The sequence below is a fragment of the Panthera tigris genome, chromosome E2 (genome assembly GCF_018350195.1).
Source record: "Panthera tigris isolate Pti1 chromosome E2, P.tigris_Pti1_mat1.1, whole genome shotgun sequence".
Lineage (NCBI taxonomy): Eukaryota > Metazoa > Chordata > Mammalia > Carnivora > Felidae > Panthera > Panthera tigris.
Genome location: NC_056674.1, coordinates 40,984,887 through 41,010,623, shown reverse-complemented (window position 1 = coordinate 41,010,623; position 25,737 = coordinate 40,984,887). Strand labels below are relative to the sequence as shown.

Here is a 25,737-nt window from a genome sequence, read left to right as displayed (position 1 = left end):
TTCTCCAATAAGCTCCAATGGCCATCCTGGGAGAAGAAAGATGGCACAGAATGCAGGCAGCTCATAACGTCAGAGTCACTGGAGGCCAGCTGGAAGGTTAAAGACAGATCCTGTGGCTGGAGCCCTGTGAAGACCTGTCCTGCCACAGAGAACAAACTGCCACAGGTTTTACAACACCACAGTTCACTTTACGAGTAACACACCATCATCTGAGTTTCTGCTTTTCTTTCCTTCTTTTGAAGAACGTAGAATTAGAGGGCCAAATATGTTGGCCATTTTGAATAAGGAAGAACAATAACGACTCCGTTCATCCATTCATTGCTTAAACAAATATTGACCGAAAGCCAATATTGTGGTCGCTTTTACTACCATGTGCTGGAGACCCGATGGTGAGCAAACCCAGCTCTGGTGCTGCCTTCACAGGCCTTGTGGTCCGGTTTGGAAGAAAGTGAGTGATCAGGTGATCATCCAACTCAGTGCAACATTACAACTGTGATAAAGAGATAAGGAGGATTGCGGTCAACATTTGTTTAGTATTTACTCCATCACGCTCTTAATAGGCATCATCTTACTTAAATCTCACAAAGACACTTGCACTTGATGTGTTCATACACACCGTAAGTCCGTAAGTCCGTACAAAATGCAGAATTCATTGCAGCCAACCTTCCAACCTAGGTGTTGAAAGGTGCAGACATCATTGACATTGTTGCCTTTCATTCCTGTGCTCCTCACAGTTGCTCTGTATCTCAGCAGCAAATCTGACTATGTGCAAATCATGATTCGCTGATTCTGACTATGTGTTGCTGGGGATGCAACCTCCCACTTCTTGACTGGTCCCGGCCCTTTTGGCCCTCACAAGCTAACAGAGACAGTGTCTAGCATCTGGGGAAGGAGGTGAACAAAAATCAAGCAAAGAAACCATTGCTCTTGGTTATTCCATCTGAGTCTCTGGGTCTCCGCTGAATAGAAATTAAATAGGTGTGACTTAAACACTATGACCATCATGTTTTCAAAATCCTATCACTTTAGCCCACGAGTGATTATTAATTTTTATTAAAAGGGTATGTAGATATCTGATTTATTCTGCAACAGGATATTTACACAGTTTGAAAAGAGAAAACACTTTGTAAATAGGAAGCTCCATCACTGCACTGATTAGCTTGTCCAGCACTCTGTGCAATGGGTGTTTAACAAGTCATATTATAAATCATCTTCTGAAATGTTAATTAAGTGGTAAAACATTTGCTGACAGTTAAAAGTTACCAAGAATTTAATTATAACCTTGCGGACGCCATTTCCAGTTAATTATATACCCTTCTTATATTCTTGATAAACCACGGAATGCATGCTGTTAATGATCAATTGGTATTAAATTAGCTGGAATTAGTTTTTATTAAATCTAAATTAGATTTTTATTTGCGATACAATAAAATAGTGCACCCAGCCCTTGCCACTATGATTTGGGATATTTCTGTAGAGAGCGATTACCAGATGTCTAATTGGGCAATTAATAGATACAGTTTCCAAATTAACATAATTGGGGGACCTAAAAAGAAAACAAAATGACTATTCAGCCAGCAGACCATCTTTTTTGCATCCTGCCATTCAGTCAGGGATGTCAACCAACCCCTCGTTCTTTCGGAAAATTGTGCTTCCCAGAGCTGGCTTCCCACCAAAAAGGGTCATTGTGACCCTAAAGTGAACAGCGTCAAAGTGTTCCAACATAGAGACAGCAACTGCCAAGGCCACCCGGACAGGCACCTTTACCATAACAGGCATTTTTGTTTTGTTTTGCTTTCAGGGTGGGGGGCTGCATCCGTGGGCAGGTACAGGGAGCCTGCATGGGGCTTTCAGGACCGCGGAGATAACCAGCTAGATAATGGGGTGTTTACACAGCTGACAGGAGTCCAAATGCACAAGCTCATCTCTTTCCCAAAACAATTTGCCAGATGAGTTTAGTTTGATGTTCCAAAGCTTTTTCATTTTACCATTTAATATACCACAGAAGAGATCAAGACTTAACCTCTCAATTTTTGCCATCTACTTAAATCCCTTCATAATTGCTTTCCCAACATGTTCGGCGCATAGTTTCAAACTGTGTCCTCCACCATCTGTGTTCTTTTAAGGGATGGTTCTGCCCCGTACATGTAAGTAGGCTCTCTTCAGATCCAATCTGTAATAAGGAACGTCGGCTGCTCTGATCACTCTGGGTACCCAGGCTTCACTTTGATTTTGTTGGTCCAACAGTTTTCTTAAACTCAGGATATTATGTTAATAACAATAACATGAAGATCAATAAATAAACAAAGATTGGTGAGAATTACTGAAAACAAAAAGTATAAACTCTATATATTTTATTTTATATATATTTTAAAAAGAAAGAGAATTCACACTAATGAGTTGCATACAGTTTATAAAGAGGTACTGAGGAGTACATCATTGTCCATTAGTACTCAGACCTCATAAGGACACCCTGCCATTCACTTCTTCCAGGGGCACTGGTGAAATCCTGGGCAGGATGGACTATTACACATCAGTGCTGCTTTTATTGTTAGTACTTTGCTCTTACCTGCTTCCCAACTATATATTGGTCTACCCCCTCCTGCACTCATTCAATGGATCTGTGTTTTCAATCACTTCTCCCTTTCAGAGCTCATTCATTCATTTAGCAAACAGACATGAAGTCACTACCATGCTCAGCTGTTCATCTAGACACTGGAATACAGAAGTAGATAAGGCTGATCACCATTCCTGTACTCATGCGGTGCCATCCGAGCGGGAGAAACAGACTGAAAGGATAAATATATGTAATTATAAATTGTCATAAGTGTTACACAAGGCCAGAAGTGAGAGCTATATGAAAAATAACAAGGAAGTCTTCTTTAATTAGGTGGATAAGAAAGGGGTGTTTGAAGACAGGTGATTTAAGTTGAAGAAAGTGTGCCGGGGGCAGGAGGAACACGGTTCAGAGGCCTCGGGGTAGAAAGGAGCTTGGTTTTTGAAGAAACCTAAGTTAACTGGAAGAATAAGGTGATGGTGGCATGGTGAGAAAGGGCAAGGTGGACCAGTTGAGAATTGGGAGGAAACAGAAAGTGGCAGACAACACAGGTGACTGGGGAGCATGAAAGGAGGTGGATCGCTGGAGAAATTCGAAGTTAAGCAACAGAATGACTTGATATGTCAGTGGAGAATGCACAGGAAGAGGGCCAGAGATGGTGAAGCAGACAGGAGGTTGTTTGAATTCTCCAGACAAGAGAGATGCTGGCCTGGAGTGAGGGATGGGTGGTGGAAGTTGGGGGGGGGGGGACAACTGGAGACACATTAAGGCGGAACTAAAAGGATGGACTAGATATGGGGCTGAGGCTAGAGAAGACTCAAGAAGGCTCCTAGGATCTGGCTTGAGCAACTGACTTGATTTGTTCACTTAACACGTATTCCTTGAGCACTTAGGATAAGCCACATGTTGGCTATTAGGAAGGTGGACCTGACAGCAAATGTGTCATGTTCTTGCAAAGCTAACGTCCCTTGAGTGGGGAGTTGATAGGCTAATTGCAAAGAATTCCTTCTCTTTCCAGTCATTCAGGAACTGGTTTTTGGAGTATAGAACTTTCATCAGCTACAATTCTGACACAATTGGCTTTGGCAACGATTGTGACTTGCTCTCATCCAATATGAATTTAGTTTCCTCCAAAATGACTGCTTCTCTCCTGCAGGTAGAGGGAGGATTTCAGAGGCTTATGTGGCACTGTCATATTACAAATGATTACTAGGTGAGGGTCACCTCTATGAGTGTGATTGGGGTGGTACCATCAAATAACTTCCACTTCCCCCCCCCCCCAAACTGCTAAAGCCACACATAAGACTCTTCATTTGGGGCCTCACTGATGATCTATCATATAAGGACTTCACAATGGATTCTACATTTTTGTTTTAAATAGTTTCTTCCTAATTAATTCAGTGATATGGACTGCCTATATAAAATCTAGAAAATTAAAAAAAAAACCTGAAAAGAAGCGTGATCACTTATGATCCCAATCAAGGTTTTGTAAAATAGTTTTAGAATTCTGATGCATTCTTTATATGCATATTTCAAGGAAGTTTTGATTCTAAAAAAAATCAGTTTGAATCTAACAATAACAAAATTTGTTTTTAAGATATCTTTCATAGATACAACTTTAATTCTCTGGATGTGTAAGGTCTTTTCAGTGGATCACTATCATAAGTATAATTTCCATAAAGGTCTTTATTCATGAACTTCTTATGTTCATTTTTACGTGTATCCTGGAAGTAGAATTAATGGGTCAAAAGGTAGGAGTGTTTTAAAGGCACATGATACATATTGCTAAAATGTTCCTAAAAGGGTTGTGCTAATTAACACTCCCTAGTGAAACGGAGAAAGGAAGTTAAGCCAAACACTTTCAAGCATCATTTTCTCTTCTCTCCTGTCTTTTAAATTTCTCATGTGTGTTAATTAGATGGGTGAAAAACCGCCTCTCATTTTTGCAATTGCCTCCTTTTTTAATTTTTATTAGAGAGTTTGAAAATCCTCCCCTCAGCCCGCAATTGCCTGTTAATGATTTCAAATTCCTCTTTTGTGAATTGTTTTCTTTATGTCCTTTACTTCTCTATTAGGGGCTTAGTTTTAGTTTTTCTTTCCTTATTTGTTTATATGAAATCTTTATATATGTGGCATCACAGAGTTCTTTTCTCATTTACCAGCTTTTTCCTTCCTAGCCTCGCCCCTGGTGAAGAGGAGTATGTTTAAATGTCCTGGCACATTGATATCTATAACAATGATCAATGTAAGCAAGAGAAAGTTTTCTTTTTTTCAATAAATTAATCTACTCTTTAAAAAACTCTGAAAGTTAAAAGTCTATCCCACCAAGAACAGGAGGGAAGCACATGCAGTAATATGACGTGGATCCCATCCTGGGATCCAGGACGACACTGCACTGCTCTGGGGCACACCCTCTCCGTCACTGACGATGGAGGGAGGCAGGTGGAATACACAAGCACTGGATATTTGCAGGAGGAACAAAACCAGGCAACTGAGTTTGACACCTGACACAGAGTTTCTGGAGATTAAATGATCTTGTGATATACCTGTGGTTCCTAAGCATCCTGATGCTGTTGCTTAATTTTGGCATGTATGTGCACAATGACCCAGTTAGCTTGCAAATGACCGAGAATGAACCCTCCACTGGGGGTGCTAGAGGACTCTTAGCAGATCTGGATTGTATATGGAGTATCTGCAAGAGGAAAATCAGACTGCGCCTGTGCACAGTAGCTAACGTCAAGCATGCATAATATCATGCAGAGTTCACAGGAAACACCACTTATTCCCAGAACCCCACATGAATATTTTGTGCCCAAATTATAACCACCCTTAAGAACTGGAGCCCCCATATCTGCCCTGGGTGACTCAGAAACTCTGAGTGCACTTCCTCTTCTGGAGTGTGCGCTTTCCACTTGGCAATAAAGCTTCCTCTGCTGTACTTTACTCTGACTCATCTTTGAATGCTTCCTTGGGCAAAGTCAAGAACCTGGTACCTGCTGGTGGTTAATGACTCAAACACCAAGAACTCCCCCCACTCTCCGGTATCAGGAGGGCACTATTAGGGTTGAGGCCAGGGCTTGTAATGATCCAGAGAATATGGCCTCAGGAACTGTACCTCTCCGAAACCAATGAAAAGCAGTAAGAATTCAAATAAGCAAACACAGTCAACAAAATGCACACACACACATAAACTAAGAGCTATTAACATGTCTTTTAAAGACTAAGTCATTTAATGACTAGCCACCAGCAGTCAGTGTTTTTTCCAGGAATAGGCAAAGCTAGACTATCCTTCCAACCTTGGTGCCCATACAGGTTCCTTTTTGTCCAAAATCAAGCGAACAACATTGAGTGTAGATTGCTTTTTTTCTTTCTATCTCCAGAAATGTTGCCTTTAGCTGAGTCTAACTAACAGGTAAAGTCAGTTGTCAGGATTCCTCTGGTTTCCTTTATATACCTATCTGTCTGTCTGTCTGTCTATCTGTCAACTTATCGATATATCTGTTGGTTTATCTTTGATAGCTAATTTTATGTGTTAACTTGACTGGGCCATGTGGTCCAGATATCTGGTTAAACATCGTTCTGGATATGTCTCTGAGGGGGTTTCTAGAAGGGATTACCATTTGATTAAGTAGACAGAGTAAACCAAGTTGATCTCCCTAATATGGATGGGCCTCATCCAATCCTTGAAGGCCTAAATAGAACAAAAAGTCTGAGTAAGGGAGAACTTGCTCTCTCAGCCTATCTTCAAGCTGGGACATTGGCCTTCTTCAACCCTTCAGTTATAATTTACACCATCAGGTCTCCTAGATCTCAGGCCTTCAGACCCAGACTGCTATGGACAGGTCATTCTGTTTTGTTGATGATCTATTTATGAAGGTATGTGCTTTGAGTGTTTATGCTCCAGGTGTGGTATCATTTAGATGCAACAAAATGCCATTTTTGCAATATTTCCACGGAGTGAATCCTGACCCTTGTGAGGGTAATTGGCCATTGCAGTGTGGCAGGCTGGGGCCACTGAACACAGCCACCTAAACTCATGTTACCCTGAGTCACATGATTCCTACTACGCCCACCATACAACTTAAATGTAGAGTTCTTCCTGTAAGGTGTAACAGTTTTCTATTATTGCTGTAATACACTATGACAAACATGATGGCTTCAAACAACACAAATTTATTATTCTACAGTTTTGTAGGGTAGACGTCTGACATAGATCTAGCTGGTATAAAAGTAAGGTGTCAGCAAGGCAGTGTCCTTCTGGAGGCTGTAAGAAAGAATCTGTTTCCTTTGACTTTTCCAGCTTCTAGAAGCTTCTCACATTCTTTGGCTCATGGCTCTCTTCCTGCATCTTCAAAGACAGCTATGTTACATCCCTCTGACAATTCCATAGTCTCATCTCCCCCTGAACACAGCCAGCAAAGGCTTTCCACTTATAAGAGCTCTGTGATAGTTTGGACCCACATGCATGACGTTGGATGATCTCGCTCTCTCGAAGTCCTTAACCACATCTGCAGAGTCCCTTTTGCTATGTAAGGTAACATATTCACGGTTTCCTGGAATTGGGATGTGGACATCTTGTGGGGCAGGAATGTTTTGTTCTGCCTACTGGTCTTAGTTCAGGCAAAATGCCACAGACTGGGTGGCTTATAAACAATGGAAATTTACTTCTCACAGTTCTGGAGGCTGAAAGTCCGAGATCAGGGTGCCAGTATGGTCAGGTTTTGTTGAGGGTCCTCTTCTGGGTTGCAGATTGCTGACTTCTCCTTAGACCCTCACATGACAGAGAGCAGAGAGAGGGGAGCAGCAAGCTCTCAAGTGATCCTTTAGAGGGCACTAATCCCATTCATGAGGGTTCCACCCCCATTACTTCATCCAATCCTAAGTACCTCCCCAAAGCCCTAGCTCTCAATACCATCACATTGTGGGGTGTGGTTTCAATGTGTGAATTTTGGAGAGACACAAACATTCAGTCTGTAACACTACCACAGGAGGTGAAGTCCATTAAGAAGGAAAAAAGAGGCATTCTATATTTAAGGTAGATTCGTGGTGTAAGGTCATCAAGTTTTGGACCTGAGCAAGACTTATGACCTCCTAAGATCTCATGTACTGGAGTACTAAATTATATAGAAGAAAAATCATGGACTTGATTTAAATCTGAAACTCCTTTCTGTGTGGCTTTAGAAGAATGGCCCCAACTCCATGAGTGACACCTCAAAGAATGGCACCACTCCAGTCCTCCTTAGAGTGGGGTAATAAGCCTGCTTATGGAAAACTCCTAGTATAGTAGGAGTCTAGAAAATATGAAGCAGTTCCTCACTCAGTCAAGAGACTTCCATTCTCCTCTGAACTTCCCTGGACTATAGGCCAGTCTGACGCTACATTTCTGCATATACCCTTATGCCCTCCCTAATTTCCTGGAGAAGGGATAACATTGAGGATTTAGATTACCCTGACCCAATGACTCAAATCTGCACATACCCTGAAATCAAGGTTTATTTAGGTTTCTGCCTATCCAAAATCTCAAAATTGCCATGTCCAAAATCAAACTCATGATTCTTCCCAAACTACCTGCCCAACCTGGTCTCCTTCTGGGACCTACTAAGACTCCTATCACAGTTAATGGCACTGGCAGTTACGTTTGTCTCTCATAGGCCATCTGCCTCCTACATAATTGTGGAATTCTTCCACTTATTCAGCACCCTCCTGGTCTGAGCAGCAATCCTCACCTGTTACCTTTGGTGGCCACCTAAATGGTGTCTCCACACTACCTCTCACTCTTGTCAACCCATTTTCCAGAAAAAATCCAGAATGATTTTTTTTTCAAAATAACGACCTAGTTGTGTCATCTCCTCTGATTAAAAACAAAATTCAATACCTCTTCATGTTGGCTGGCCATGCTTGATCTGGGCATGCCCTGGAGTCACCTTCAGTGAGCATCCCTTCATTCAGTGCCTTCAGCCATACAGAATGTGGTGTGTAGCTCACAGAATGCCCCGTGTCCCTGCTAAGAGAAGCTGTTTGCGCACCCCTGTCTAACGTCCTCCTCCACTACCCTCATCCTCTGCCAACCGTCTTTATCTAAGGGGCACAACTTTGTCTTCAGGTATTGATATCTGGAAAGTCTCCTTATTGAAGTCTTTCTTCAAACCCCTAAGCAGGATCAGATTTTGTTGTCCTTCATGCAGTCTGTGATTGTGTTCCCATGCGGGTGAGGCAATCTGTCTGCTTAGGATTGTATCTTCTGTACATAATACAGGTGTGGCAGGCAGAGGCCCTCACATCTGTGTTACTATGTATTGTTTGCGTAATAGATGCATGAAATCTATAGTTTCAACTAAAGTTGCCCTATTTCACCTTCACATATATTATTGCATATATATAGTACTGCAGAAGCTTAGTAATTTGCTTCCTTTTGCACAGGCTTCTCTCTCTCTCCCTCTCTCTCTCTCTCTCTCTCTCTCTCTCTCTCCCCACACTGCCACTAGAATGCACTCTCAAATGCAAAAATCTGATGATGCTACTATGCATATATTGGGTATGGTTTCCCATCACCTATCGAGAGTATCCTAATATCCCTTGGCTTCATTGATAGCATTGCCTACCTGACTGTCCTCCTTTCTCCTCCATATACCCATAATTTTGGCCAATCTGAGCTGGTCACTGTTGCTGGGATTTGATGCTGTACGTCTCAATCTCACCTTTCCCTCTGCTGCCTTAGTTGCCTTTCTTTCCCGCTCTGCATGCCCCTGGCGTACCCACAGGCTGAGCCCACAAACCGACTCTGCTAGTAGTCTGTTTTCATCTTCCCCAGTTGGTCATCCTCTTTCCAGCCCACAAATTCTCACATCTCTCTCCACCACTCACACAGGGCAGCAGGATTAGAGCTGTAACATTCACACGTCTCATTCATGCAGATCTTCCAGCCAGTTAATACATGTTCACCGAGCTTCTAGAAGCTTCTATTATATAGCAGGCACTATGGATATAAGGAAAGATGCACATAATTCCTGCCCTCAAGGAGCCTACACTTTAGCAAGCAATAGATAGGCAAGTAGTAACTGAACATAGTCTTCAAAGTATTACGATCAGCCCAAATTTTCTATAAACCCTAGAAGAAAAAACTCACTCATATCTTTGACATCTCTCTCACTTATGTATACCTTAGTGAAGAAGTGTTGTCCAAATAATAATCAAACCCTCAGGGGCTTGTGGTAAGAAATGTGACTCTCTCTGTGTCTAAATGCAACAAGATGTAGCAAAGACCATAGCATTTTATAAGGTCCTGCATTTTAGAAGTATTTCTGCATCAAGAATGGAGCCAGACTCAGTCCCTGCAGGCCCATTCCATATCTGTCATTAATAGCCAAATAACTACACTCTTTACTCAGAATAATGAGCAGCGATGTTGACTGCCATCCTAACACGACAGCCAAAACATTCTGAGAGGCATTTTGAAAATACTGCCTTAATGCAGTGTTGTCTTAATCAGATACTTCTTTATCGATTACTTATGGTTAAAAAAAAATGATGTTTGTATAACTGCCCCTAAGGAGAGGTGTTAGCCGTGGCAGCCTGATTATGCTTTTGTCCAAGTCAACCGTGATGACCCAGATCCTGCTGGAATCATATTTAGAGAAAGAATGCAAAAATATGATTGACAAATTTGATCATATATATGCACTTCAAAATATTAAGTAAGTTTTTGCAAGGCAAAAATGAGAAAAACTATTTACAGCAAATGTGAGAGATGAGACAGTATATTTATTTCTTATATTTTCTAAATATTTGCCTCCCTAACTTTGATTCTCCTGTTTCATCTACCGAGACTGCTCTCTCCACACTGTTTCTGAGGCAGGCACATGGCATCCTCAGCTCATCCCCCACCATGTCCACACCAGTCTTCTCAAGCTCATTATAGCCTGCACTGTAATATCTTGTGAATTCAAAACAGGCAATGGTCAGGTCCTTCCCTGCTCTCTGTCCCACAACATGCTTGCTGTAGGTGTGTGTCTAATGAAGAAAGATTTCACGCCGCTTGGTTAGAAAACTAATAACTAAGTTGTAAAAGAAGAGAAGATATCAATACTCCCCACAATATATAACACAATATCATGGTAAACATTGGAAATACAATATTTAAAGTTATTAATAAAAATTGTAATGGAAACACACTTATCACTACTAAATAAACATGGTCTAAAATGAAAATGCCAAATGCTGTAGAACTCGTGGTAAAACTGGGGTGGATCACCACTGCAGTAGCATGATGATGTGTATAGAGTTTTATTTATGCTAGGGAAGCAGTTGGAAATGAATTAGTGAATTGTGGTGTATCAATTCAATAGAAAACTCCACAACAATTACAAATGATCGTTATGAAGACTATTCTCACATGAAACTGTTTATGAAACTGTATATTTCATAATACACAAGAGTTGTAAAGAAGACAGAAACAGTTTGATTTTGGATATCACACTATGGGTGAATTTTTAATATGTTTTATGTTTATTATTGTGTTGTACTGCTTTAAGAGCATAAAAATTGATCATCTCTTTTAGGGCTATGTTCTAAAGTTCCATATTAAACTACAAATGATCTCTAACAATTTCATTTTTGCATGATACTGTGACTCAACACAGTTTTTTAATTTTGAAAATATCCCTTTCACTTCCTCACATAAATACTGTATGTATGTGGTTATGAATCTGTGTGACTACGACTAGTTTATTGTATTTACATAAAGAATAAGAAGTTACAGGTGGATTCCAATAAAGATGGGAGATTGAAGATTTACATATATTTTCTTTCCTTCTCCAAATCCAATTAAAATGACAATAAAGGGTTTCTTTAAAAGGCATAAATAAGAAACAGAGAAAGAAATATGTGACAACCTCCACAAAATTTTGGAAGGTGGAAAGCAGGTGGATAAATACTAATAGGCTTGGTAGTACTGAGAAAAGCATCAAGCTGGTAACAGGGAAAATTGAGAGGTAACCCAAGTTCGACCAAGTAGACCAAGCTAATGGATCAGGATTAGACAACATGTTTGAAAGTAAAGGTGAAGACAGTGCTTTTAAGGAGTAGGACCACTGTTAAACGTGTGCTTAAGAAACAGTTGGATTTCCAGATTGCTTCCCCCACCCTGCTGGGCAACTTTCTCTCCCACATGACAGCATAAGATTTGAGTTTTATTCTCTATAAAATACAAAGCAAAGGGTCTTCTGTGTAAAATAAGGAACCTTATAAAATATAAGAACTTATAAAGTAAATGAGTATGTTTGCCTTTTAGAGCCAGCACCCAGCGCCTGGGGTGAAATGTTGGAAGGTGAGGTGGACCCAGAAGGAAGGGAAAACAGCCAACTCGTGAAAACTGGGTAAGAGGTCCTTTGGATAGGGAAGCACTGGGGAGGTATTTTTTGGGAGACATAGATCACAGGCCTTTGTAAGTGATTGGTTGCAGAGGAGGAATAGAGAGGAGTAAGTCAAGGACAATCCCCAGAGCACTGGATGACTTCTGTATGGTCTCTCCCTTTTTCTCTCTCCTTCCCCCTAATTATTTTAATTGTCTCAACATTTTTGTGATAAGCCCTGGTAGCTCAACTCTTTGGAAAGGAAGTAGAAAAAGCCTGCCTCTGCAATCATTTCCCCATCCTGCCTCTACTCCAAGCTCCATAGCAGGGGTGGGTTTTAAGGAGAGAGTAGGGAGAGAGAGAGTAGACTATCATTTTGGATGAAGTGCTCTTAAACCAGGTGGTAGGAGCTTTACTGCACACGTAAATGCAAAATTATGGCTTTATCTGTGCAAAGTAGCCATTCCTACTATGTGCTATCTGGAGCAATGATTCCCTTTGTCTTTGCTCTTCAAGTCATTTGGAGAATAACAACTCACCCTAGCATCAAACCTGCCCCCAGTATACTTCTCCATCCGTGTTGTGGATAGTTCCTCTTGGATAATATTGTTGAAGGGCACAGGGAGAGAGAAAGATCAAGTGAATTCTTGCTTGCCTTAATCTGGGCAACACTTCTTTTAAGTGGCATTTACTGGTATTTGACAGTAGAATGAGACACATTTTAATGTCATGTAACCTTTTAAAAACACCATTTTCTATATTTTTATACGTCTTTCAGTAATTGCAGATGGAATCAAGAAATGAAGACACTGACCTTAACGATGGCTGAGTATGGCACCTGGACTCAGTTTAGCCATCACAAAGATAACAGATCTTTACTGTGACCAGTTTCTGGAAGCCACATGCAATTGAGCCTTAAACAAAGAGAAAAGATCCCTTTTCATTGTGGCCAGGGAACAACTGCAGAATATCTGCATGGCTAATGCTGCCACATCTGTTTTTAGGAGAACAGCTGGTAGCTCGATGGCTTTCTTTCTTTAAAACGAAAAAAGTGCCTCTTGCTCTGAAGTTTTAGCAGGAAGTTGCTGCTTCGAGTCATGTCACATATTTTACGGTGCTAAACTTTGCCGTAGGAGTTGAGAAACAAAAATGAAAGAAAATTGATGCACTATATGAACTGGTGGCAGTGAACGGAAAGTAATGGGTGGGCATAAAACTCAGCATCTACTGAGAGTGAAGGGTGCGCAGTCCCCATTGACATTTGGAACTTGAACATTAGAACCATTTCAGATGCCTGGAGGAACAATAACGCTCAGCACAGGGTTTATCGGTGGTGGTATGATGTGATCATGGGTTTCTGGTGCAGTTTCAGGGGAATGGAGTGTGGAAGAGAATAAACTCAGATGAAAAGGTTTTGACTCTGAAAGAAGATCAGAAATGATGTGACAGATTCCTCAGAAATGAGAAACAAAAGTCAGCTACGATACTTTCCACATGGTCACAGGCATGAATGTGACAACATGTATCTGCCTTTAATAGTAAGAGGAGAAATAACTGTTCCATGGTTTCAAAGGGAGACAGTACACCTGAGGAATTAATTAAAAAGTATCAATATAATTTACATGTAAAGAGTGTTTACAAATAATTAAGAAAACATCCTAATGATACATAAAGAACTGACAGAAATACTGAACACTATACAAGAGGAAATCCACCACTAAATAAACATTTAAAAGGTTTGGCCTGAGTAATAAACAAAGACTGCTAAGTAGAACAACCATGAGTTATCACTTTGCATCTGTTATTTTGATAGAAAATGATAACACAAAACGTGTGTTGGAATGGCCATGCTTTTGTATTGCTGATGGCAATTAATTTTCATAAATCTCTTTTTGGGAGGAATTTGTCAAGAGCTATAAATACATTCCTATGTGGTAATCAACATCTGGGAGTCCTTCCTGGATTTAATAATCCAAAATGCAGGAGGAGGTGCATGAATGAAAATTGCTAATTTATGTGTGTGTTTATTGCTTTTAAAGTTTAAAGTTGGAGGCAGCCTTAATATCCAACACAGAACAGGTTAAATAAATGGTGACATATCCATTGCCTAGACAAATTACTGAACATTCTAATGCTGACAACTTTGTAGCAACATGAAAAGTATTCATAATATCTAATTAGGTAGAAAATAAATAAAAATATTTAATGGGAACTATACTGTGATTACAGACTTAAAAAATAATAGCTAAGATTTATACAGTATTCTTTATTGCCAGCCAATTTATTGAGCACTTTGCATTGACTATCCTACTGAATCTTCATAACAGCCCCATGAGGTTTGTTAGCATCCCATTTACAGAGGAGCCAACTTTGACTTGGAGGGATTAAGTAATTTGCCTAAGGTGACAGAGGGAGAAAGGAGACTTAGGTATTCTCGTCTTAGCTCTGGAGTTCTTAACCAATACTCCGTATCACCTTTCTGTGAGAAAAGAAGAAAGAACTGTACAAGAACATGAAAAAAATTAAAATAACTATATTCAACTGGTGGAACTGTCACCCAAATTTCCTAGGTATTAGATCTTCATTCTAGCAATACACATCATTCTTTAAAATCCATATTTCTGATGAAAAGAAGATGGAACCAAATGATTGCACTAAATGGACATTAGGAAGGGAAATGGCATCTTGGTCTCATTCATTCTTCCCCAAGTGTTGGGGGAAAAGAAACTCTAGCCGTCAGTTTCAACCATATGTTACAGTGCAGAGGGATGTGCAGCTAGCTACCCTACTGCAGGGATCTCAATTTCAGCACTCTGACCTTGTTTTAAAAACAGTTTATTCATTTTTGAGAGAGAGAGAGAGGAGAGAGAGAGAGAGAGAGAGAGAGAGAGAGAGAGAGAGAAAGAAAGAAAGGGAGTGGGGGAAGGGCAGAGAGAGAGGGAGACACAGAATCCAAAGCAGGCTCCAGGCTCTGAGCTGTCAGCACAGAGCCCAATGTGGGGCTTGAACCCATGAATCGCAAGATCATTAATTGAACTGAAGTTGGATGCTTAACAAACTGAGCCACCCAGGCACCCCAACACTATGAAATTTTGAATTGGAAAATTCCAATTTGTGGGGGTGTCCTAGCCTGTGACTTGTAGGATGTCTAGTAGCACACAAGCCTCTATCCATTAAATATCAGTAAATATCAGTAGCACGCTCCCTCCAATTTGTAACAACCAAAAATACCTCCAGACTTTGCCAAATGTCTCCTTGGGGGTAAAACTGTCCCTGACTGAGAAGCACTGCCCTAGGTATTCATTACCTTTCACTTAGCCTCTATGGTCTCCACATGGACTTTTGATATTAGTATAGTTAACTAGAGTGGTTTTCCTATTGAAAAGAGGACATCCAATCAGTTAACACAAAGATAACCCTTAGAACAAGGATATTTCTGTTTCTTAATGAAAGTTGACCACCTGACATTTATATGGATCAATTAGCCTAATGGGAATTTCTCACTTTTAGGTTCATTCTTCAGAGACAGTATGGCACACTACACAGCACTTGGAACCTGGCATCAGGTGAACCATGTTTTTGCATTTACTAGGTGGAAGTAGTCTTCTTTGAACCTCAATTTTATCATCTCAAAATGAGAATGAAAATAGCAACTTTGATGGATTATAGGATTAGAAAACAAAGTATGCAAAATCCTTAAGAAATTTTAGGGTAACCCCAATGAGTTTACAAGGTGGAATGGGAAGGACACAGAGATATATAAACATAAAGGCCATTCTGGGTGAGAGGGTCTGAGGATTTCCCTGCTTCAGATTAGGTCAGCTTTTCCCAGCAGATGTTTCCTTAGCTAGCTCCCAGTACCTCTCTCAGCATTACACTCATAATGGTTTAAGTGACTTTCCATCAAGACTCGAGGTTTCAAGGGCAAGGACTCTTGTTGCAACATCTCTAGTATCTGGCACTATGTCTGGCTTACATTAGGCACTGAAAAAAATTTTTTTAGAATAATCAAGTGATGGGGCACCTGGGTAGCTCAGTCAGTTGCATGTCTGACTCTTGATTTCAGCTCAGGTCATTCAGGTCATGATCTCACGGTCTGTGGGATCAAGTCCCGCGAAGGGCTCTGCGCTGGCAGTGCGGAGCCTGCTTGGGATTCTCTCTCTGTGTCTTTCTCTCTCTGTCTCTGTCTCTCTCTGTCCCCCTCCTTCTCTCTCTGTCTCAAAATAAATAAATAAACTTAAAAAAAAGAATTAGAATAATTAAGTGAAGACATAACTGTTGAATGTACAGGGTATGGTAAAAAGAAGGGAGGCGAGAGTAATTAATTCTACTAAATAAGGGGCAGAAAATGCAGTCAAGAAAAAGGTTACATTTGTGTTGTGTCTTGAAATATGAGCAGAATTTCTTCAGGCAGAACGAAATATGAAGAATGTTCCAGGCAACAGAGAGTACATGCAATGGCCTGAGTGTGGAAAGTCTGCGTCCCATGTTAAATGGTTTGGAATTCAACCTGAAAACCACAGAGGAACTCGCTGAGAGGTTTAACGTAGAACTGTCACTCTCAAATTCATAAATGCTACCATGCAGTCTCTGATTATTTTTTTATAAAGAGTTTTTAAATATAGAAAAGATCAAGCATATATAAGAGTAGGAGGAATAATATAATAAACCCCCACGTATCCATCACTTAGTTTCAAAATACATTAGCTCATAGCAATCTTTACCTCATTTATATCCCTACCCACCTTCCCTACCCTAATTAACTTTGAAGCAGGTTCCAGACAATTTATTTCATGTGTAAATATCTTATTATGTATCTCTAAAAGTAAAGAACTATGACTTCAGCACTACCATAATACCATTATCAAACTCTTCTCCCCTCCTCCCTCTCTCTCTCTCTCTCTCTCCCTCCATCATTCACTATCTTCTTTCTTCTTCTATTTCTGTCTCTTTCTCCAATTCTTCAATTTATTTGATGAAGAAACCAAATCCTTTTGTCATACAGAATTTGCCACATTCTAGATTTTGTTGATTTTATCGCTATGATGTCGTTGAACATTTTCTACATTTCTCTAAGTTGGAAGTTAGATCCAGAAGCTTGATGAGATTCAGATTTGGTTTTTACTTATTTTATATATATAATATAAATATATATTTTTTACAAGACAACTTCACAGGGAATATTCTACAAAGAGAAATTGTTCCTTATAGACTACTGAGATACAGTTTATACAGGAAAGGCTTTATTCCTTTCCTTTATTTACCAATATGCAGAATAAATCGATAGGTTCCCTAATATCATCCAAAAGTAATCAAAGTGTTGTGTATCTTAAATATAATTACAACCTCAAGGACGAACCTAAGTTTATTTGGTATATTTCATTCCACTGCAGTTATTATCCTTATTGTCTTTGACTAGTGGAGTCAATTTGACTCCTGAGTTGTTTTGCCATGACAGGCTGACTAGAAGTCTTTGAGAGCTCCCTTGTTTTGTGGTATGATAAGGTGATTCAGACTTCATCTTTTACCAAGAATCTTTCTTGTTTTTTTTTAATGGAAAATAGTATTTAGAGACCACACTCAGTATACCTAACGACATCATTGTATGTAGCTGACCATTGTTTCAATTTCTTTGAAAATAACATAACTAAGATATGCGTTGCTTTATAGGTGAAATACAGCATGAATTTTAATTTAGGACTGCAAAGTTTTTACTTAATTTCTTCAACAATACATCTTTATCTTCTTACTTTTATGTTGAAACTCCTGGTTCCCAGTATCATTATATCCTTAATTTCCCCACCATATGCAAGAGTCTCATAATATGGTTACCAACATTACCACAAAATAAGATTACCAAAAAGAACCAAAGATGTTTTGGAGTTAACCTCATATGTCTTATTAGAGATGTACAGTTAAATCACTGTGTTTTAAAGTTACTGAAATTACTCCTGTCTATGCTAATGTTAACAACTTAATACACCAATAGTATTAAGTTGTCTTACTTTAATTTGTTTCACTTTTCATATCACTTTTAGAAAGGCCTTTCTAAGAGTTAATTTTGTTTTATAATTATTAAGATAATGATATGCTTCAAGAGTCAGGCTATACAGCAAGACATGTTCAATCCAGAGAGAGTTTAGATTTATTGCTGGGTCTTCTCTCCTCTTTATCCCCTTGTGTAGCTTTTTCAAAAAATCTGATCAAACTATGTGTGTATCTGTATTTGTATCTCTTCCTTTTCTTATATACTATGCACCTTTTTGTTACCTTGCTTTTTCACTTTAAAGTACATTTTATATATCATATATTTCTCATACTGGCATTACACCTGCATTATATGGATACATATTAGTGTTCAAAGTCCAACCTTTACTGTGATTTACCCCCATCCTTTTCTATTATAAATAATGCTGCAAAAATTGTTATTTTTTTAGGGCACCTGGGTGGCTTAGTCAGTTAAGTGTCCAACTCCTGATTTCAGCTCAGGTCATGATCTCACAGTTTGTGAGTTTGAGCCCCACATTGGGCTCTGTGCTGACATTGTGGAGCCTGCTTGAGATTCTCTCTCTCCCTCTCCCCCAGCCCCTCCCCTGTTTGTGCACTCTCTCTCCAAATAAATAAATAAACTTAAAAAAATTGGTCTTTTGCATATTTTTTGGCTTATGTTTTTGTCTGTGTATCTTGGAGACAGACACTCAGGAGCGGAGTTGCTGGGTTGATGTTAAATGGTTAGCAATTCTGCCAGACATTGCCAAGCTCTCCTCCATACCAGTTACACACTGCTGCATTTCCTCCAACAATGCAGAAGAATGCCTATTTCTCCACAGAGATGCCAATAGACAATGTTATCATTCGGAACTCTGACAACAGATAGGTGAGAGATTGTATCTCATTGTAGTTTTATTTTGCATTTCTGTGATCAAGGTCAAGCATCTTTTCACATATTTATGGAACTTTCCATTTCTTTTTCTTTTTTTTTTCTTTGTGAACTGCCTCATTATATTTCTTGTCCATATTTCTAAAGAATTGTTATTTTTATTCTCTATTTTTAAAATATTGTTTCTCTATAAGGGATATCAATCCTGCTTGTGTGATTTCAGGTGCAAATATTTTTTTCTAATTGGTCATTTGATTTGTGACTATCTTTTAAAACAAATCTATACAGGCATTTGCAATTTCTAAGCCAAGTTTATGTTACAGATTTCATACTGATGTGTTGAAAGCCTACAACATAGTCGTCTTAAATCCTTGAAAAATAAGAGGTTCCTATAGAGGTTATTGCATCACCTGGAGCCAGATAAATTATTTCAAACATTATTTAAGTTTTCTACCATTTGCAAGGTATTTCTAAGACAAAGAGCATAGAGAAAGCAGAATTTTATGATTCCCCAACCACTATTTTGCTTGGATACCATCAAAAATATAGTGATTTACAATCCATACGTTATTTTCAGGTCTTTTAATCATTAACATTTAAAACACCTGGAAACTGACTTTTGGTAATTAACCTTTTAAAAATGAATAGTCTATTTGCCCATGTGTTTCAAAGGTCTTGGCACATCACAATACTTCAAAAATGTTTAAAGGTAGAGCATAAAAGAGAAAAATAAAGAGGAAAAAGAGAAAGACTAAATAAATGGGGAGTGAACAATAACTAGAGAGTCAGGCCCATTTTCTCATGTAACATGACATTTTCCACCAAGATGCCTGTAGCAAAGAGGAATTTTATTTTCTAACTCTCTGAATCTTTTCCCTAAGAAAAAAGCATCAAAGAAAGTCCAGAGTGAAGATATTCCTAATAAGACACTATATCAAGGTAAATATTTATGCTGGTGGTGTCCAGAAGTACAGAACATAGGGAGGAATCACTGCTTTTTAAATTGGAGCGGATATGGATTTGAGATTGGACACAGCCATCTGTTCTTGAGAAAGTTTGTCTCCCTTTGTCTGTCAAGGATTCTGGCAGTGGATTAATTATGAGAAGGACCTTGCCGAGCCTGGGAAGGTGAAAGGGAGGACAACCAATGATTCATCGAATCTTTGCTCATGTGAGTTATAGAAGAATATTATACAGGTTGAACTGTTATAAGTAGACAGAAAGAGATGAATTTTAAAGAACATTAAATTTGAAAGAGACAGACTTATAAATTCCATATAAAGTAGAAATCTTCATTTGTAAGACATATAGATAGATATGAATACACATTTAGTATGTAAATAAATACATAGATGTGGTGAATTACTCTTTAAAAATCTAGCAGAAAGTTGTAATATTCGAGCTCAGAAGATAAAGGAATAAATACTATGTATTGGATACTACCTTATGCAAAATATTTTACATGCTTGATCTTATTTCCGTCCTTCTAAAGATCCTATAAGGGTTAGCCCATTTTATAGCTGAAGAAACAAAGACTCCACGCAGTTAAATAACTTTCCAAAGTTTACTCACAAGAGGTCAGGAAGCTAGAACCCAAAGCTGAGTCTCCAGCCTTTCATTATTTTTTTTTCCACTATACCAGCTGACTTTAAAATATATTGATGGTTTCCCACACTACTGCAATGGATTTGTGTCTCAAATCCATTAGTTCTCAACAAAGAGCCACAAGACACTAAGAATCCAGACCAAGTTCTATTTTTCATTAAGTGGAGTTATGAGAATCAACAAGAAATATTGCTAACGTAAAACACAATGCACCCTTCTTCTCAGGAATGAGTTAGAAATCCAAGGAAAAACCTAACGGAGCCACAACTAATAACTAGATATTCTTTTGGCCGAAGCAAGAATACAAGGATTACTTACTATTGATGCTCTTATTTATGGTGTGGAGGCAGAGCCTGGAGAAGTCTTGGATCTTTTATTGGAATAGTACATAATTAGCCTGTAAGAGACAGATCTCTTGTTTGTAAGAAAAATTACTTGGATTACCTTATCATGACTCTATAGGGATCTTGGAAATATGATCTTAATATTATTGTAAAATGAAGATGTAAGTTGAGGATACTCCATTATGTTGTAAAGTCTCCTTCTACATTACTCAAAGTATTTTGTGAACAGTAACTGAATTATTTAAGAATTGAATGAAATCCCGTCTCCATCTATTCTCTAACAAATGATCTTATCCAATGTTTAAAAAAATCTTTGGATACAGATTAAACTAATAAAATATTTTGAACATTAAAACTGAGTAATCCTCCATGTTTCTAGATATTTTCAAGATCAAATCTGAGGTACAATTTTTGCAGGGATAAAAATAAAAATAAATCTCATTTTGACTGCAAGGTTTTTACTTGATCCCTTCAGTCTTACATCTTCATGTTCTTTCTTTCATACTGAAAATCCTGCTTCCTGACATAACTATCATTATTTCTCATTTATTTTTCCATAATACTTAACAGTCTGCATGAGAATCTCAACTCCATCTCTCTATTATTTGATTGTGTAAGAGACAGTGGCACAGTTCTGATCCTTAAAAGTAAGAGAATAATTCCCAGATATTTGGGCACAGTGTTTGGAGTTTGGACTCAGGGGACCCGCATGGGGTTCCCAGCTCTACCACTCAGGCACAGGATGAAGTCACTTAACCTCTCTGATCATCAGTGTTCTTACCTTCAGAGCTGTACCAACCACATACAATTGTGTGGATTAAGTAACATCTTTGAAGTAAAAGCAGTTAGCTGGATGTTAAGTTAGTATGGATGCTCTTGGTGAAAGGATGCATTTGTCTAGAAGTCTTTCTACAAACTATATTTCTTTAAAAATTAATGACTTAATCCTAGGCTTTACATAGGTACCTTGGTTCAAAGCTTCATGAGCATGGACACCATTTCTTTTATGCCCACCCAGAAACCGCAGTGCTTAGCACACTGCCTGGTGTAGCACAGGATCATAGCTTTTGAGTAAGGAAAAACATTAATTAATCAATCAATAATTCAGTCAATCATCAGGTATTTACTGCGTGCATATAATGCACATGTGTGTGGAACAGAAGGGAAATATATGGATGCATTATTATTCTATTAAAAGTTCTATGGGAACAGTTACCAGTCTGGTTCTATGTCTATAGTTCTCAGGTATGGAAAGCAGTTTCTGCTCAATAAATATGGGCAGAGAGTGAATGTGTATGAGCATGAAGGATATGTGACAATAGTAGGGAGAAGGTAGATTCACAAAAACACTGTGAGAACCGCTCATCTCAATCTGGGGGCATCTCAATTTTGGAGATGCAGAGGTGGTCAAAGCTCTCATTGAAGGGCTTCACAGAGGAGGTGAGAATCAGATACATGCTAAAATGAGAGGGCTTTTAGGAAGTAGAAAAGAATCAGGATAACTTTGTCCGGCAGGAATAAGCAGGAGCAGACACAGAGAAGTGGGTGCAAGCAGAGTGTGGATGGAAAGAGATGTACGACAATAGGACTACTCCACAGCATTGCTCAGAGGGGGCTTCACCACTGCTGAAGAGCTCACTCTGTTCTGGCATGGATTGATGGATTGATGATGGTCAGCCATTTAGATTCTCTCAATCTCAGCAGTTCTGGGATGTCCTAGTTGTAGTACTTATCACAGACAGCTCTGGATATGACAGTGTCTAAGAGTTTTGAAACGTGAAAATTGCCATTTCAAACCTTTAAATTGTTTTCTGTCTCTCAGACTGAACTTTGCATTTATCATTGTAGCAGATTGTCTCTTTTTCCATGGAAATCACTTCAAGGGTCTCTTAGACACTACACTAGAATATTAAACAACGTCCCACCCAAAGACCCTAAAGAAAATGGAAACCTTGAGCCACTTGAGTGCAGGTGATTTAGGCAGAGAGTAAATCACACTGAGGTTGCACAATTCTTTTCTAATGTATTTTAATTGTAGGGAGGGACTGGGTTTCCCTGAAAGAACTGGACATGGACATTGTCAGCCATCCTGGAAGGAGGCTGAAGGTATGACCACAGCCAATGAATAAGGACATTAGGCTGGAGTGAAGGAAAATCATTTTCATCTCTCTGGTCCTCACTGCATTTAGGGCCTGGATCCCTGAAGAGCAGACATGCTCAGGATGCTGTTTATGTGGGAGGCCAGCTGTCCCACTGTCCAACTGCACATGGTAGCCACAAACAAGGCAAGTTGTCACTCCTGCCCGGACCACTGACATTGGTTGTGGGGGTACACTGTGGTTGACAGCATGGACTCTGAAGTCAGATGGCCTGAATTCAAATTCTAACTTGATTCTTTGCTAGTTGGGCAAATTACTTCCCCTCTCTGTGCTTCAGTTTTTTCAGTTAAGAACACTATAGAATCTGTCTACTCAATGATGGCTACTGAGGTAATACAAAACACCCTCCTTATGGTGCTCTATTTCCTTTTATGCTCTTTAGCACATATCATAATCTGTAGGTTTTTATGCTTTTTATTGTTTTTATTTTAAATTATTTTTTAGAGAGAGAATGGGCGGGAGAGGAGGAGAGGGAGAGACAGACAGAATCTTGAGCAGGCTCCAGGCTCAGCACAGAGCACAATGCAGGGCTCAATCCCAGAACCCTGGGATCATGACCTGAGCCTAAGTCAAGAGTCAGAAGCTCAACCAACTGAGCCACCTAGGCGCCCTGCTTATTATTGTTTTTATTTACTCTTTCTCCCTATGGGAATGTAAACTACCTAAGTACAGGGATTTTTGACTAATCATTAGTATAACATTTTTTGTATCATGTATAGTAGATGCCTTCCCCACAGTAGGTGCTTAATAAATATTTCTTGACTGGATAAAGAGTGTAGAAGGCTGTTCAATCAATGTAAATGGTTATAATCATTGCTCTTTATTCTCCTTTCTCACCCAGAATGTCCATTAAAGTCTTTTACATTTGAGCCTGGTCTCTGGTATTCAGTGGTCAATACAGAGCAATCTTTTTCATGGTTGAGGCACAATGTGCTGATACCTCTCCTGTGGCTCTCTTCTGCCTGTACCATGAGAGAACCATCAGCAGTCACAGGAACCTCACATGGAATTGAGTTCTGGTTTACAGGCCAGCAAAGTCTGGACATTTATCTTATATAAAGTAAGAGGGAGAAAAGAAAAGTAATGCTACTTTATTTTTTTTCTACCAAGGATGTAGACCTTATCCGAAGAGCCTTACAAGGAGGTAAGGTCTATAGTGATCTAATGTCCCTTTGTGGCAGGCATTATGTTTCACCCTTGAGATAACAAGATAAGGGAATGATAATATTGATAACAACAAAAGTGTGACTAGTATTTATTGAGTACCCTTCTAAGCCCTTCACATGTATTATCACATTTAGTCCCAAAAAAGGAAAGTTGGGGAGTGATTAGTGATGTAGTCATTTTAGATAACAAAACCAAGGCCCAGGGAGATACATGGATATATCCATTGTCACTCAGTGAGAAAGCCACAGAGAAGAAGCATACTACATGAGCCCATGGCTCAAAAACCACAGTATTGTACTGACTTTAAATCCACACATGGTTCCAACTTATGGTGGACTTATGGGGGTGACTTATGGGGGTTGGAGGAACAGCATGTAAATCAACATTCACAGAACAGTGCTTTAGGAGGTAAGGTAAGGCACCTTGAGTGGGGGAAACTGAACATGCCTATACGAAACGAAGTTTTCTAGAAGCAGTGACATCTCCTAGACAGCAAGAGGGAAGCAAAAGTATTTCATAGGGCAAGAGTGTGCCCATGGGGGAAATGAGGAGGTTCCATGGGAACAAGATGAGAAAGACGCTGCTGCTTCCAGGGGATGCTGACATGGACAACTGGCCCGTATTTAAGTTGTGGTTGCTTAAACTTTTGTGTGCATAGGGGTGCCTGGGCGGCTCAGCTGGCTGGGCGTCCGAATTAGGCTCAGGTCATGATCTCAAGGTTTGTGGGTCCAGGCCCCGCGTCACACTCTGTGTTGACAGCTAGGAGCCTGGAGCCTGCTTCAGATTCTGTGTCTCCCTCTCTCTCTGCCCCTCCCCCATTCATGCTCTGTCTCTCTGTCTCTCAAAATTAAATAAAGTTAAAAAAAACCCTTTGGTGTGCACAGAAATCACCTTTGAAGCTATTGAAAAATGCTGTCTGCCAGGACTTATTGGGTCCAGGACAGAGCTCAGGAATCAGCGTTTTACCAAGCTCTCCAAGTGCTTCTGATAATTCTGTGGATCAAATTTTGGGAAATGTGGCTAATGATGGCTTTTAAGAAAGGATAAAATAAATAATGTGGTCACATCCCTGTTATATAAAACCCTACTCAGGGGGCTTTGAAGGATGGCCAAGTAGAGAAGAGATGAGGCAGGGTTAGCTTAGAAGGCTGACCCCAGTAATCCAGGTATGAGAGCCAAGTGGTCCAACCTAGGCAGAGCTGAGGAGGGGGAAGTACCACAGAGCCAAGCTCAGAGCTATGGGCAGCTTACCTTGTCTGGGATTCTTCATTCAGTAGACTCGTGACCCACAGGCTGGGGCCAGAGCGGCATGACGGCCAACAACCTGCTGGAGAAAAACTCCAGGTCAACAATAGGAATGAAATATAACCTGGAATAAAATGAGGTTGACATGCAAGCACTGTATGATTCAATCAAAAATATTTTGAGAAAGGCCTGTTCACCTTTCATGACATTTTAGCTTTCAAATACCATTTGTTGGTATCTCACAGTCAGGTATCCTTGATTAACTCAGCAATGGCAATGCCAAAGTGGTGGCATCACATCATCATTTCAAGGGATGAAGTGAGTTGTAACTTATTCAACATTTACTGGGAACCTACCATGGTACATAGGGATAGAGGCAAGGGAAAAAAATGGCTCAGATTCAGCATGCCCGTTAGGGTGGGAGAAATGG

At 39.6% G+C, this 25,737-nt stretch overlaps 1 long non-coding RNA gene across 1 annotated transcript; it reads right to left on the bottom strand.

Annotated features, from left to right (window-relative positions):
• LOC122234377 lies at nt 1-25,390 on the bottom strand. Its single transcript, XR_006212157.1, has 3 exons — nt 25,314-25,390; nt 20,711-20,789; nt 1-490 (listed from the first exon to the last, which is right to left on the bottom strand). It is a non-coding gene; the product is annotated as an uncharacterized LOC122234377 (long non-coding RNA).
• Between the last annotated feature and the right edge of the window lie 347 nt (nt 25,391-25,737).